At 48.7% G+C, this 14,251-nt stretch overlaps 1 protein-coding gene across 1 annotated transcript in view; it reads right to left on the bottom strand.

Moving 5' to 3' along the window:
- The window catches only part of LGR6 (leucine rich repeat containing G protein-coupled receptor 6), a 168,223-nt gene that overhangs the window by 153,362 nt on the left and 610 nt on the right, over positions 1-14,251 (bottom strand). The gene's annotated exons all lie outside the window — the stretch shown is intronic.

Below are 14,251 nucleotides of genomic sequence, written 5' to 3'. Positions count from 1 at the left end.
GCACTGCGTCTTTTAAGTTGTCACGGGCCAGAGCTTCTTTCCCTGCTCCCTCCCCGAATCTCCTCCCTCCCCAAATTCCACCACCTCCCAGCTCAACAGTTCCCAGAGCATAGTCACTCACTGGGCAAGGGGGTTGGGGAGGGATCCAGGGTGCTGGGAGAGAGAAGATAGCCACTTCACAGTCTCTCCTTTTCTGTCAGATCCCCATGGGGCAGGAGGAGGGACAACAGGTTTCTCTTGGCTCCAGTGAGTCCTGAATCGGGGACTATTCCAGGCCACCCAAGGGAGGGAGTGTGTGTGTGTGTTTGCTGGGGTAGGGGTGGGCCCCCACAGGGTCTGTGGCCCAGTTCTTAGTCTCTGCTTTTGTCCTGGACAATAGCTCCCTTCCTTTCTCTTCTTATCCCTGCCCGCTCATCCGCCCTGTAGCACAAAGGTAGGGGATTAATTTACAGTCCTTCCTGCCTCAACACTCATAATTCTTAGATACTTGATCTTCTCCCACCCCCAACCCTCTACACGCACCCCAACTGGAGACTGCTCCAGATTCTGGAGAGACCTGGGGGGAAGATTCCCAGACAGGAGGGGATGGGGCAGAGGTACCATCATAGCACCACAAAAACACTGCCAGGTCCTCCACCATGCCTACCTGTGTAATCTCAGATAATTCATTTAGCCTCCCTGGACCTCAGTTTCTTCATTTGGAAAATCAGGTGGTGGTAAGCTAATATGGCCCCCAGACTCTCATTAACTCTCCATTGGACTACTGTGCAGTGGATACACTACAATTCAGTGGATAGAGCACTGGCCTCGAAGTCAGGACGACCTGTGGTCAAATCCAGGCTCAGATACTTCCTAGCTGTGTGATCCTGGGCAAGTCACCTAATTTTTGTTTGCCTCATTTTACTCATCTATAAAATGGGGGTAATAATAGCACCTACTTTTCAGGTTGCTCTGAGGCTCAAAGGAGATAATATTTGTAAAGTGTTTAGCATAGTGCCTGGCACATAGTAGGCACTATGTAAATGTTTATTTCCTTCCTTTCCCCCTGCTATAATAACCATCTCTACCCTATTCAATCAATCATTCACTCAGCTTGTTTCACAGCATGTTTTTCACTATACCTCAAGCCTAACTGATAGCCCTAAAGCAAAGATCCCGTCATGCTACTCCCTCCCTCAATAAACATCAGTGGCTCCCTATTATCTCTAGACACAAATACAAACTCCTCTGCTTGGTATTTGAAGTCCTTTTCATCCTGCTTCCAACTACCTTTCTGGGCTTATTGTGTTTTTCTCCCCTCTACTCATCCCATGGTCCAACCAAAATGGCTTTCTCATCGTTTCTCCCACCCAAGACAGCAGCCCCCATCTCTCTGCCTTTGTCCTGGCTGTCCCCCATGCCTGGAGGGGACTCCCTCTTCATTTATGCCCTCTTAGAATCCCTGGTTTCCCTCCAAACTCAGCTGGATTGCCGTTTCCCGCAAGAGCCCTTTCCTGACCCCTCCTCCCAGTCACTCTCACCTTCCACCCAACCCCCACCTATATTTGTGCGTGTGTGTATATATGTGTGCATACATATGCTTGAATAAACTTCTCCATCTACACACTGACTCCCCAAAGGAAATGTCAGCTCCGTGAGGGCAGGAGCAGTTTCCGTTTTGTCTTTGTTTCCCCAGAACCTAGCACAATTACCTGTACCTAGTAGGTGCGTAATAAATGCTTGTCCATTGACTACATGGATGAGACTCCGAGGGACCCTTCCATGTCTAGATCTAGAATCATCTACCGGTGCCCCGTGTAAGCAAAGCCCTGGTCTAGGTGCGAGGTGCCAGCCTAAAGGAGAATAAGAATAAAGACATTTCTATATCATTTCCAGTGGTACAGCAGAAGGCGGGATATGCAGCCAGGATACGGGTGTTGAAACCCAGAGGGAGAGGGACTTGACCTGTGATTTCATTGCTGAGAGAACCTCCCTCCCTCTACCGAAGAAGCTTAGCACCTTATCTGCAATCATGAGTCCCTGAGAGTTGCCAGTGAGAAGTCAAGTCACTCGCGGAAGGTCCCACGGCCAGGATGTGTCCGAAGCCGGACTTGAACCTAGCCTTCAAGGACAGTTCTCTATCAACTGCCCCACCCTTCGAAGAGAAATGAAGCCAACTTTTCAAAGGGCTTTCCTAGATATTACCCCATCTGACCTCTCCAACAACTCCAGGAGGCAAGCAGAGCAGGGATTATGATTATTATCCCTGCTTGACAGATGTAGGAACTGAGGCACTTCCTCGGTCAGATGAATCTGGATGCACAAAGGATGAGGGATGGGAACTAGTAACGTTGACGGGTTCTACAGTCTTCCTCGAAGAAAGATCATCAGTGCCAGATGACCTTGTTCCCTATTACCAATTGGCGCGGAATTTAGAGGGGTTTCCAACTCCCATTTCACACAGGGAGGGGAAATGGGATCTAGGTTACGAGGTTCTCCATCCCCCCCCCCCCCCGGCTCCTTGCAGGATAGGATCAGGGTCATTTTATCCAACCCCTCTGCATTTCTAAGCAGGTCGCCACCTAACCCTGCCCAGCAATGGAGGAGCCCCACCCACCACGGGCACACAGGGACGTTGCCCAATAGGGGTGACAGGTGATGGGTGACCAGATCCTCAGGGTCAAGCTACAAAGCTGCCCTTCTCCCCCTGGAGTTCTGCCCTCCTGTTGCAATGACTTGTAGCCTAAGAACCACATCTAAATCCCTGGCATTCCCACAAAGACTCTCATCATTCCTTCAGCCCCGACGCTCTCAAGAACACCGCCCGCCCCCCCCTCCCCCCGCCCCTACTGACAAAAGCAAATAAGCAACTGGGGAATGAGGAATTGGGACACCGACGCTGCTCTCGGCCGGGAACTACATTGTTGGAAAAAGGAGCAGCTCCGCTTCCAACCTCAGTTTCTCCCAAAGTCATTCCAAACCATCCTCGAAGGGAATATCATCCCAGATCATTGAGAAAGGAGAGGGGTTGTACAAGTGAGAAGTTTAAGAGACCCCATATCACTCTCCTTTCTGAGCTCTGACTCACAGCCTTCTAGAGGGGGCTTGGAGCAGTGGGTAGAGAGCTGGTCTTGGAGTGGGGAGACCTTAGGTTCCAATCTCGCCTCCATCATATACTGGACGGTCACATATGCACGCTGTCACTGCTCACCAGCAATGTCTATGCCTATTTGTAATGGTTTTTATTTTTCTTACTTTCTCAAGGGGTGGGAGAAGGGGAGAGAATGCAGAACTAAAAATGAAATAAAATTGAATTTTGGAAAAAAATATTATAGGGGCAGCTAGGTGGTGCAGTGGATAAAACATTGGCTCAGGATTCAGAAGGATCTGAGTTCAAATCCCACCTTAGACACTTGACACTAGCTGTGTGGCCCTAGGCAAGTCACTTAACCCTCATTGCCCCACAAAAACAAAAACAAAAGAATCCTCTGTTTTAAAAAAAGATTATACATTGACCTATCTAATTGTTTGCTATCTCAGGGAGGGAAGATGGGGGAAGGAAGAGGGAAATAGAATTTGGAATTCAAAACTTTTTAAAAAATCAAACAAGTGTTAAAAAATTGTTTTAACATGTCATTGAGGGAAAATAAAAACTATATATTGCAGAGCAGGTGGTGAACTACATTGGTGGGCAGAGGTTCTTCATGTGGGAGTTCTTCATGCCAATTAAATCACAGATCTTGTCCTCATTCCTAATACCTGGAGCTCCAACTTCAAGAGAGAGGCCATGGGGCACAGTGGAAAGATACATACTGGCTGGGGGACCCTGGGTAGTCATTGACCTTTTCATCCCTCTCCACCAGAGGGGTCAAACCCATACTGCCATACTCCTGAGTGGGTCCTGAACCAGATTAAAAGATAACAGGGGGGGGTGCAGCTAAGTGGTACAGTGGATAAAGCAATGGCCCTGGATTCAAGAGGACCTGAGTTCAAATCTGGCTTCAGACACTTGACACTTACTAGCTGTGTGACCCTGAGCAAGTCACTTAATCCTCATTGCCCCCCCCAAAAGATAACTGGGAGATATTTAACAAAATTAATAGAAATTCAATAAAACATATTATGTTTTAAAACTAAATCCATATCCAGCTGCAGGGATCCTTATGTGCAATTTGGAGGATCCCATTTCCATTTGATTATGATGTCACTAATCTGTAAATTGCAGGGTGGGTGGTGACCTGCATTGGTGGAGGGGTCACCTGGAAGTTCTCTATGCTAGTGAAAACACAAGTCCAGCCCCTATCCTGACTCATACCTTACTTACATGTAGACAGATCTTGCCTCTTAGCTAAGTCCAATCAATGAGCACTTATTAAGCACCTACTATGTATGTAGTAAATATGTATTAGGCACTTAATAAATGTTGGTTGACTGATTGGTATTTCAGGCACTGTGGAGGAGAGTAAGGCATAAGAAGGCTGGAAAGGTAGGAAGAGACCGGGTTATGAAAGGCTTTAAATGTCAAATAGAAGCTTTCAGATGTGATCCTGAGAGTAATAGGGATCCACTGAAGTTTATTGAATGGGTAGGGGAGGAGGGAAGGAGGGGTAACAAGGTCAAACCTACCCTTTAGGAAGATCACTTGGGCAGCCGAGTGGACAGTAATAGCGAAGTTGGGAAGAGGGTCGGGTTGGGTTGGGCAGGAAAGATAATCCCTTTTAGACACATCGAGTTTAAGACATCTACAGGACATCAGGTTTTTGTTTATTTGCTTTTTGTTTTTGTTTTGCAGGGCAATGAGGATTAAGTGACTTGCCCAGGGTCACACAGCTAGTAAGTGTCAAGTGTCTGAGGTCGGATTTGAACTCAGGTTCTCCTGAATTCAGGGCCGGTACTCTATCCACGGCACCACCTAGCTGCCCCCAGGACATCAGTTCAAAGTGTCTGGGAGGTGGTAGGAGATAGGAGCCTGGAGGTCAAGAGAGAGAGCTGTTGGACCAGGAAATCTGAGCCATCTGCACTAGCCTAAGTCCAGTGCCCAGCTCCTTTCTGAAGCCTTCCTTGACTGCCCCAACCCTCTCCCTCAGCCGAGTGCCCATTGCACTTGTGTGGGTCACTCATAGGGCACTGAGCACATCCTGCCCAGAAGGATGGCTTCTCATCCACCCAACTAGACAATAAGCTGTCAGAGGGCAGATTTGTAAGAACCCATCTTTGTGTCCCCCACACACATACACACACCCAGAGCTTGGCACAGTGACCTACAGTCACTTAATAAGTATTTTTGGATAATGTTGGTTTTCCCTTCCAATGAAATTCCTCAGGCACAATTCCCTTGTATGCCCTCTATGATAATGGTGGTGGTGGTCATGATGCTTTATATAGCATTTTGCACATTATTTCATCACATCCTCACAAACAACCCTGTGAAGTAAGTGCTATTCTTATCCCTGTTTTACAGATTGAGAGACTGAGTCTGGGAAAGGTTAAGTGACTTGTTTAAAATCACACAGCTAGTGTCTGAAGTTTTCCTGCCCCCAGGTCTTACACTCTATCCGCTGTGCCACCTAACTGCCCAGACTTTTCTTCCCTTGAGCACTGCATTCCTACATGTCAGAAGTCCCTGGAGGACCTCCCTCAGCCTCCTCTCCCCTCTGACTCTCTGATTCTGGAGAGCTGAGTACCAAACTCCTCCCAATGCCTTCCTTTATAGAGGGCAGAAACTGGACTTTCAGCTTACTCTACTTTGCGTCTGCTGCTCTGCCTGGTTTCAATTCCACAGAACAAGATGCCCCTATGCTGGGTACCCCCTGGTTTCCCACCCACCCCCATCTCCTGCCTCCTTTTGTGTGTTGTCTCTCACCCCCCCCCCACCTTAGATTATAAACTCCTTGAAGGCAGGGACTGTCTTTCTTTTTATCAATTTTATTCCCAGAGTTTCACACAGTGCCTGGCACATAGTAGGTGCTTTGTTAATGTTTATTGGATTAGAGGACTAGCTGAAGTTATAGAGATAGGAAATTGGACACATTTTGGATCTCCTTCCCACACTCTCCCCACCCACCCCCATTTAGATTCAGGCTCTGGTACGGTACCCAAACTAAGACACCCATAGTCTTGTCCATCCCTTGGGGGAGCTCAGAATTCCTTTGGCTTTGGCCTGAGTATGGCAGAGTAAGGGTTAATTGAGGTTATAAGCATCAGGACACTACTAATGTGGTACATACCCAGTGGGAGGGACACGGCAATTTCTTCTGGGTCAAAGGGAAACAAACTTAGCTGACCTTGGAGTCTGGGGCTGGTAGCCTAATTGGACCCTGGGGCTTGCCTCAGGAAGAATGGACTGGGCTTGCAGCCTGTGGTCACAGAATAATACGATTAGATCTGAAAGGGACCTTAGAGACTATCTGGTCCAGTTCCTTCATCTTGCACATGGGGAAACTGAGGCCGAGAGAGTTTAAGTGACTAGCCCAGGGAAGAAGCAGGGTTTGAGTCCAGGTCTCCCGATTCCAGAGCCAATCCCCGCCATCCCCCCCCAGTGCCTCTCCCATGGCCCCAGGCCTCAGTTCTGTGTCTCAAGGCTGGTCACAAGGGGTACCTGTCTTCAAAGGGCTAGAGAGGAGGCAGAGCACAGTCTGGGCAAAGAGGAGACTCCTCATCCTTCCCAAGCTCCCCTCCTCTAGGCAGCCCTGAGGGAGGGATGGAAAAGATGGCAGAAAGTGGGTGAAGGGGCTGGGAGCGGGAACATGAAAGGGAACCTCAGTTCTGTAGGTGCCCTGTCCCTGAGCAGCTGGCCCCAGCCCCTGCCTGCTGCTCAGGTTGGCACTGCTCCGGGGGGAGGGGCGATGTGCCAACCCCATAGCTTTCTGAAAGCTCTCCCCTGCCTGCCATGCCCTCTCACCGCTTCCAAAATAACTCTCTTCTCACTGACCAAGTTTGGCTTCTCTGGTGTTTTTCTCCTCCTGGGGCCCAGGCTTTCATGTCTGGAGGACAGAGGGGAGAGGCCTAAACTACTGTAGGGGAACGGGCATCACACACACACACCCCCCTTTTCATTAAAGTGGGTCCAACTGTAAAAAGCTCATTTAGAAAATGGGCAAAAAAATAATTTGGAAACTGCCCCCTCCCCCTCTCGATTCAAATTATTCATCCTTTGTATCTTCCTTAAGGAACCCAAGGCACTCAAGTATGCCTGTCCTTGTCCTCATCCTCCTGGTCACCAGCCTCCTTCTCCCCAAGCAGAGAGGGTGAGTAAATGTCCCAAGGTCACACAGCATTAGATGACAGAATTTAGAGGAAGACACTGCCCCCTGGAGGTACAACAACAGGAAAGAGACAGGAGCTATGGGTGATGCTCAAAGTCCTGCTTTAGGAGGTGGGGGCTGGGGGTGGGGGGGTCACAATTCTCAAGATTTCCATTTTGGAGAAGAGCTGAATTCTAAAAAGATATACATTGATAGAGAATGCCAGGCTTTTCCAGGTTGAAGAACGTCTCCTTTCCAAAGGGCAAGGGCCTTCCCCAGTGCCAACCCTGACTCCATCTCCTTAGGCATCTGGAGGTGGAAGGTAGGGGAAGAGGGGAGGTGAGAATAAATCCTTCCCTTACCTCAGTGTCCCCAAACCTGGGAAACTCAGATGCAGACTTCTCCTGCAAGTCTCTTTTCCAGTAAGCCAAAGGGTTAATGGGAGGGTGGGAGGGCGCCCCCCCCCCCAAGGAGCAGGGATCTCTCCAACCTATTTCCCAGGGAGCAGAAGGGATGCTGAGGAGGCAGAATCCGGTGGGGGGGGGTGTCCCAGAAAAGTTGGCTTTTAACCTGGATTCTTGCTCTCTTTTTTCTTTCATCTCTGTTCCCTCTGGAGAGCTTGTCTACCCCACCCCCACCCACCTTTGGGGTAGACACCAACCAGGAGAGGAAAGGGGCCAATGCCAAAGCAAAGAAGCCAACCTGGGGACATGGGGATGGGGAAAGAAAGGGGAGGGAAGCTGGGCCTCAAAGTTGAAAGCTCACGGGATAGTGGAGGAAGGGGCCTGGGGTGGGGATGTGGGGAATGGGGGGGGGGCAACTCTGTTCTGAACCAAGCTTTCTTCTCCTCCGCCAGCCGCACCCCGCCCGACCGCACCCCATGCCTGATGCCAGAACCAACCAAGAGGTTTCCTTTTTCTCTTGCCTAGGGCTTTGTTCCCTGCCTTTCCTTTGAACTAGGGTGTTGGCTCCTCCTCACCCCCCTCCCCAAACCTCCTCCACCCCTAACCCTCCCCTGGGGTCTGCCCTCTGATGAGCCCGGGCCCCCAGGCCTTGCTTTTGAGTGAGGCTGGCACAGGAGATTACCCCCAGGGACCCCATTTCTTGGAATAGCTCTCCCCCTTGTTTGCCCCTTCTCTTTAGCACCCCTAGATGTCTCTGATTAGCTGCTCCCTCTATTCCCCTGATGGGCCTCTCTGAGTCACTGTCCAGTGCTCATAGGGAGCAAGGCCTGGGGCGAACATCTAACCTTAGGGACAGATCAGAGGATCCCAGTGTGTTAGATCGGGAAGAGACCTTAGGGACTAAATGATACAATCCACTGATTTTAGAGAGGAGGAAATCAAGACCCACAGTGGTCTTTCCCAAGGTCACACAAGTTACAAGTAGCAAACTGGGAATCAGAGTGACTCTGGGTATGGTTTGTCTTATGTTCATATCTGCTTGACTAGACATCCTTTTCAATGAAGAGGGAAGAGGTCCCTGCTCCTTCAGGCAGGGAAGGTTCCACCTTCACACTAGAAACTCCCTGAGGGATTGTTATCTTCTTCTCTTGTATCCCACAGAGCATCTAGGACAGGGCTCCAGGGGTGCTTGGGGCAGGACTGAGGAGGTAGGCTGAGGAGACACATTTCTTCAACACTTTCCTTCCCTGCCTGGGAAGCTGGCTCCGAGGTCTCCCCAGGGTCTTGAGATATCCAACTGAAAGTGTGTTTGGGGAAGGGAGAGATAGAAGCAGACTCATCCCTCTATTGCCAATGCTTGGCGCACAGTAGGCACTCCATAAATGCTTGTTGGTTAAATGATTGGACTTCCCAGAGTTGGGGACTGTGTTTCCTACTTGCTCTGCGTGCCCCCTAGCACCGAGGACAGGGCTCTATATACAGGGGTAAGGAAGAAATGTCCATCTTCAGAAATCCTGTTCTCCTGGAGAATAGGATGTTGGGGGGGGTGCAAAAGGAAAAGCTAACGGTCCATGGATATTTAAGCTCTATATTCCCAGGCCAAATAGAGCACGACAGATAGTGGGCCCCAAAGATCTATTAGGTCTGGGTGGCAAAGTTCAGGTTAGACATAAAGAAGAACTTCCTAACAGGAAGCATTCTTACGTCTGGGGGAAAAAATGTTCAAAGGAGATGCTGTAGCATCTCTTCCTCCCAAGGTCTTGACAAATAGGAGAATGTCTCTTCCCTCTAAAGCCGGATTAAATATGATCTTGCCCAGAGGCAAAGAGATGGAAAAAATTCCCTCAAAGCCCAGCTTGGTAGGGAATGATATGGTCCTCCAGAGGTTACCAAGATACTTCTTCTAGGGGCTCTCCAAAGAGCTTGTTTTATTTTATCCTAAAATACCTATTCCATGGAGTGAGAAATAAAAGCTCCCCCTACACACACACACACACATAAGTATCTTTTCCTGCACAGGATTTGGAGTCAGAAGATTAAAATTAAGTCTTCCCTCTGATACTCGGCTAGCTTCTCTTGACCATGGGTAAGTCACTCCCCCATGGAGGGACTTTGTCCATGAGCAACTTGGGTTTCCTCATCTATGAAATGGTCATAATCGTGTTTACACTGAGAGACAGATAAAGCATCAAGATGACTTGGGTTCAAGTCCTACTTCTGGGACTTAAAACATACTGGCTATATGACCCTGGGCAAGTAATAACCTCTGTGCTCTAAGCAACTCTCTAGGAATAAAAGTTACAGAGAAGGTGCTGATCTGCTTTGGTAGAAGGAATTTCCACACCTAGAAGTCTCCCATGTCAGTGAGATCATAGATCCAGTCCTTATCCCTGTCTGCTTTGGAGGGTTCTTGTGAAGTTACCACTTTGTCAACCCCAAAGTGCTATTTCAGTGCCACAGTGATTCAGGACTGAACTTCCTTATCAAAAAATGCTCTCTAGAGCTTCACCTCCTTCAAGGACTCATAATCCCACAATTATCTTATCAAGTATGGACTAAAACAAGTGCTCCACAGCTCGTTCTCCATAGAACTTAACCTCTCTCTTCATAAAATCCTATATTTGGAGCCAGAAGAAATCTCTGTAGTCATCTAATCCAACCTCCTCATTTAACAGAGAGAGGTTGGGGCTGGACAATGCAGTAACTTGTCCAAGGCTATACAGGTAATGGCTGGCTGAAGCTGAATTTAAAGCCAGGTCCTCTATCCACAATAAGCCACCTCCCCCGGTTCAATTCACTTAGCATTCATTCAGCCCTACTCTTATGCCAAGGTGGCTTTTTCACCCATCCTTTGATGTCCCTACTGTGTACAGAACAGACATCTCAACCAATCAACAAGCATTGATTAAGCACCTACTCTGTGCCAAGCACTGTGTTAGGCATTGGAAACACAAACACAGAGGATGAAACAATGCCTACTCCTAAGAGTTGTCTTTGAGAGCTAGAAATTTAAGAGAGATAGTATTGTGTCATTTGAAGCATCAAGAAACGTGGTGTGGGGGTTGGGGGGGGCGGGGAGGAGTGGGGAGTCTGCCCTCAGCTTACTAAATGGATGATCTTGAACAAGTCACAACCTCTGTGGTCTTCAGTTTTCTCATCTGCATAATGAGGAGACGAGTAGAATACCTCTAAGATATCTATCAGCTTTAGAATTCCAAGTTTGACCAAACAAGAGGAAATGGGTTGAAATCACAGCAAGAATTTAAGAAAGACATTAGAATTTTCCAATAAGTAGGTTTGTTACCTTAACCCAAATGGAAGAGCTAAAATGGGAGGAAGAGAGGGCAGCTAGGTGGCACAGTGGATAAAGCACTGGCCCTGGATTCAGGAGGACCTGAGTTCAAATCCAGCCTCAGACACTTGACACTTACTAGCTGTGTGTCCTTGGGCAAGTCACTTAACCCTCATTGCCCTACCCCCCCCCCAAAAAAAAGGAAGGAAAGAAGAACAAAGGGTCTGGAGAAACTACATGTATCCAATTTGATGAGTTTAAAATGGGAGGAAGGAAACCAGCATTTATTATGCTACTTTTGTGTGTCAGGCATTTTACAAACATTACCTCATTTGATACTCACAACAACCCTGGCAGGTATATGCTATTATTATCTCCATTTTACAATTAAAGAAACCAAAGCATCCAGAGACTAGGTGACTTGTCCAGGGTCACACAGCTAAGTAAGTGCCAAAGGCTGGATTTGAACTCAGGTCTTCTAGACTCCAGGCCCAGAGTTCTATCTACTGTGCAATCTCAATTCCTTTAGGTTGAGAAGTCTCCTCTAGATACCACTTAGAAAAGAATAAAATGAGTCATTCTCTGTCCCTACACTAAATCTGGTGCTGCTGCACCAATGTAAGTTGATGCTTGGGGAAGGAGCACTTGGTTTGGAATCAAAAGACCCGAGGGACCTTTGATAAATCATTTCACCATCATTTCTTTTCTTTTTAAAATGAAGGAATTGGGGGCAACTAGGTGGTGCAGTGGATAAAGCACCAGCCCTGGATTCAGGAGGACCCGAGTTCATACACTTGATACTTACTAGTTGTGTGACCCTGGGCAAGTCACTTAACCCTCATTGCCCCACAAAAATAAAATTAAATTAAATTAAGGAATTGGACAGGATGATCTACCATCCCTCCCAACTCTAGACTGCCTTCATGTTTCTTTTTTTTTTTTAACTTCATGCTTTGTTTTATCAATGACATGGGGTTTTCCTGCCCTGGGGCAATGAGGGTTAAGTGACCCGCCCAGGGTCACACAGCCAGTAAGTGTGAAATGTCTGAGGCCGGATTTGAACTCAGGTACTCCCGAATCCAGGGTCAGTGCTCCATCCACTGCGCCACCCAGCTGCCCCCCTTCATCTTTCAATAAAACTAGACTGTCCCCCCTACGCCCTGTCCTGTTTCCCATCACCAGCAGCAATACTTTTGGCAAATGAGCTGTTATTTGTTCATCTAGTTGGGGCTAGACAAAGAAGAGTCCTTTTCTCCAAACCTGACACCTCCACACCCTAGCAAGGGCAGAAAAGAAGTACAGCTATAATCCTGTGTCCCCTTTCTCCCCCAGATTCTGAAAGCTCCTGCTAAATTCCAGGCACTGTCTTGGAATCTGTCATCTCTGAGAGACAACTTGTCCACTCTAGGATCCAGCCCGGAGCTAGCTGAAAGAATCTGTCCTGAGGCTCGGAGTCATCAGGGACCAGCCAGGAAAAAAGCTCCGGAAAAGCCAGCTTCCCTGAGCATTAAGGGCTAACATCATTTGGAGGGCTTAGGGGAAATTGTTTCGAGTTGGTGGGGGAAAGCATCCCAATGACCCTGAGTCCCTAAGAGTGGAAGTGTTGGCCTTTCTATTCCTGGTAAAGGAGAGTCACCTGACCCCTGCCCATCTAGGCTAAGTTGGATTCCCTGGAGTAGGGTCATGATCAAATGGAGCACTGGGAGAGAGGAGAGAGAATGGTAGAAACATACTCTGAATGACCCCTCAAAGCGAGTTGCTAGAGGGCTGGAATGGAAGGCTAGCAACCCAACTAGCTTCTGCCCTGAACCTAGGACCTCTGAGAGATCCTGGAGCCTGCAACTGTCAAGGTAGAGAAGTTGGGAGGCAGGCAGGGGACTTTCCAAGTCCCTCTCAAAAAGAGTGGGAGGCAATGGATGGGTTTACTCCTCCCTGGAGGTTGGTTCTGATCCTCTCTCCTCTTGTCTGACTCCTAGAAACTGTCCAGCTTGGACGCCTCAGCTCCTTTGACCTTTCAAAAGCCCTGGGAACCAAGACAATCTGAGAATAGGAAGAAGCATCTCTTTTTATCAGAGAATCGGAGATCTAGAGCTCAAAGGTCAACTAGTCCAGTCCCCTCATTTGACAGGAAATTGAGGCCCATTGGTAGTTAAGTGGCTTGCCTAAGGTAAGTCTCAGAGGTGGAATTTGAACCCAGGTCCTCTGACTCCAATGCCAGTGCCCACTGTACCATGACATCTATTCCAATAGCCTCCTCCCCTATCGTCCGGGAGGAAACATAGGGGAAGCCCAGCCCCACACCCCAATGTCAGAGCTACCCAAATCTTAGTCTTCCCAAGAGTCTTTGGCTCTTAATGCCTTGTACTTGCCCAATTTTACCTGCTCTGAAAGGAGAGAGAGAGCTCTCTGGAGATCAGGAAAGAAGAGTCATTTCCCCAGGACTCTCAAAGAGTATGAATTGGGGAATAGATATCTAGTCACTCACCCCTACAACATCCTGGCCCCATTACTGGACAAAAGCAATCTTTCTCCCTCCTCTACTTACCGCTGGGAACCAGAGCCAAAGCCAGGGAGACTTGGGGGCAAAGCCCCTTTCCGTTCCAAGATTTAAGCTACCACCCCGCTGGACTGAGGTGAGCTATCCTTAGCAGACTCTCCTTCACACACCCCTCTTCCCCAGGCTATCTCACCCCAACTCGGATGCTAAAAATGCTTCTCTGGTTTTCAACCTCGTTGTCTGCCCACAAATTAGTGTCTCTGAGGAGGCCTCCCCCGGGGGACACAACTTCAGAGAGGCCCTTGGGAGAAGAGGGAGGACCAGGGTCAGAGGGTGCCCTGAGGGCCCCCCTACCAAGGAAACAAGAACTGAGTATGTGCCTTCCACACCCAGTGCTGAGGACCCCGAAATGAATCCTGGGTTATCTCCCCCAAATCTGTCCCCTTGCCCTGGACAATTGAACAGATTACCTTGCCCTTCACTCATCAGGCCCACAGGCCATTTGAGACAAGCAGCCCGGCCCTCAGTTACTCTCTATCTCTTCCCCCTCAAACCTTGTGCTCAAGAAACCAAAATAGTGGCTCAGTCAGTGCCTATTCATGGCCCTCCAGCCTAGAGTCCTGGGTCCTCTTGGGGGCCCGCAGCAAGGCTGCTTTCCCTGATGGCACTTCCCATTCTGCCCCAACCTCCAAAGCCCAGAGAGCTGAGGTGCCTTGCCCAGGGTCCCCCAAGTAGTAAATAGCAGGGATGAGAATTGAAGCTAGGACCAGTGCTCTTTCCATTGTGTATCCCCTCTGAGAGGGAGCTCCTGGGATCCAGGTGACCAGGGCCAAGA

The sequence above is a fragment of the Dromiciops gliroides genome, chromosome 4 (genome assembly GCF_019393635.1).
Source record: "Dromiciops gliroides isolate mDroGli1 chromosome 4, mDroGli1.pri, whole genome shotgun sequence".
Taxonomy (NCBI): domain Eukaryota; kingdom Metazoa; phylum Chordata; class Mammalia; order Microbiotheria; family Microbiotheriidae; genus Dromiciops; species Dromiciops gliroides.
This window is presented reverse-complemented; position numbering and strand designations above follow the sequence as displayed.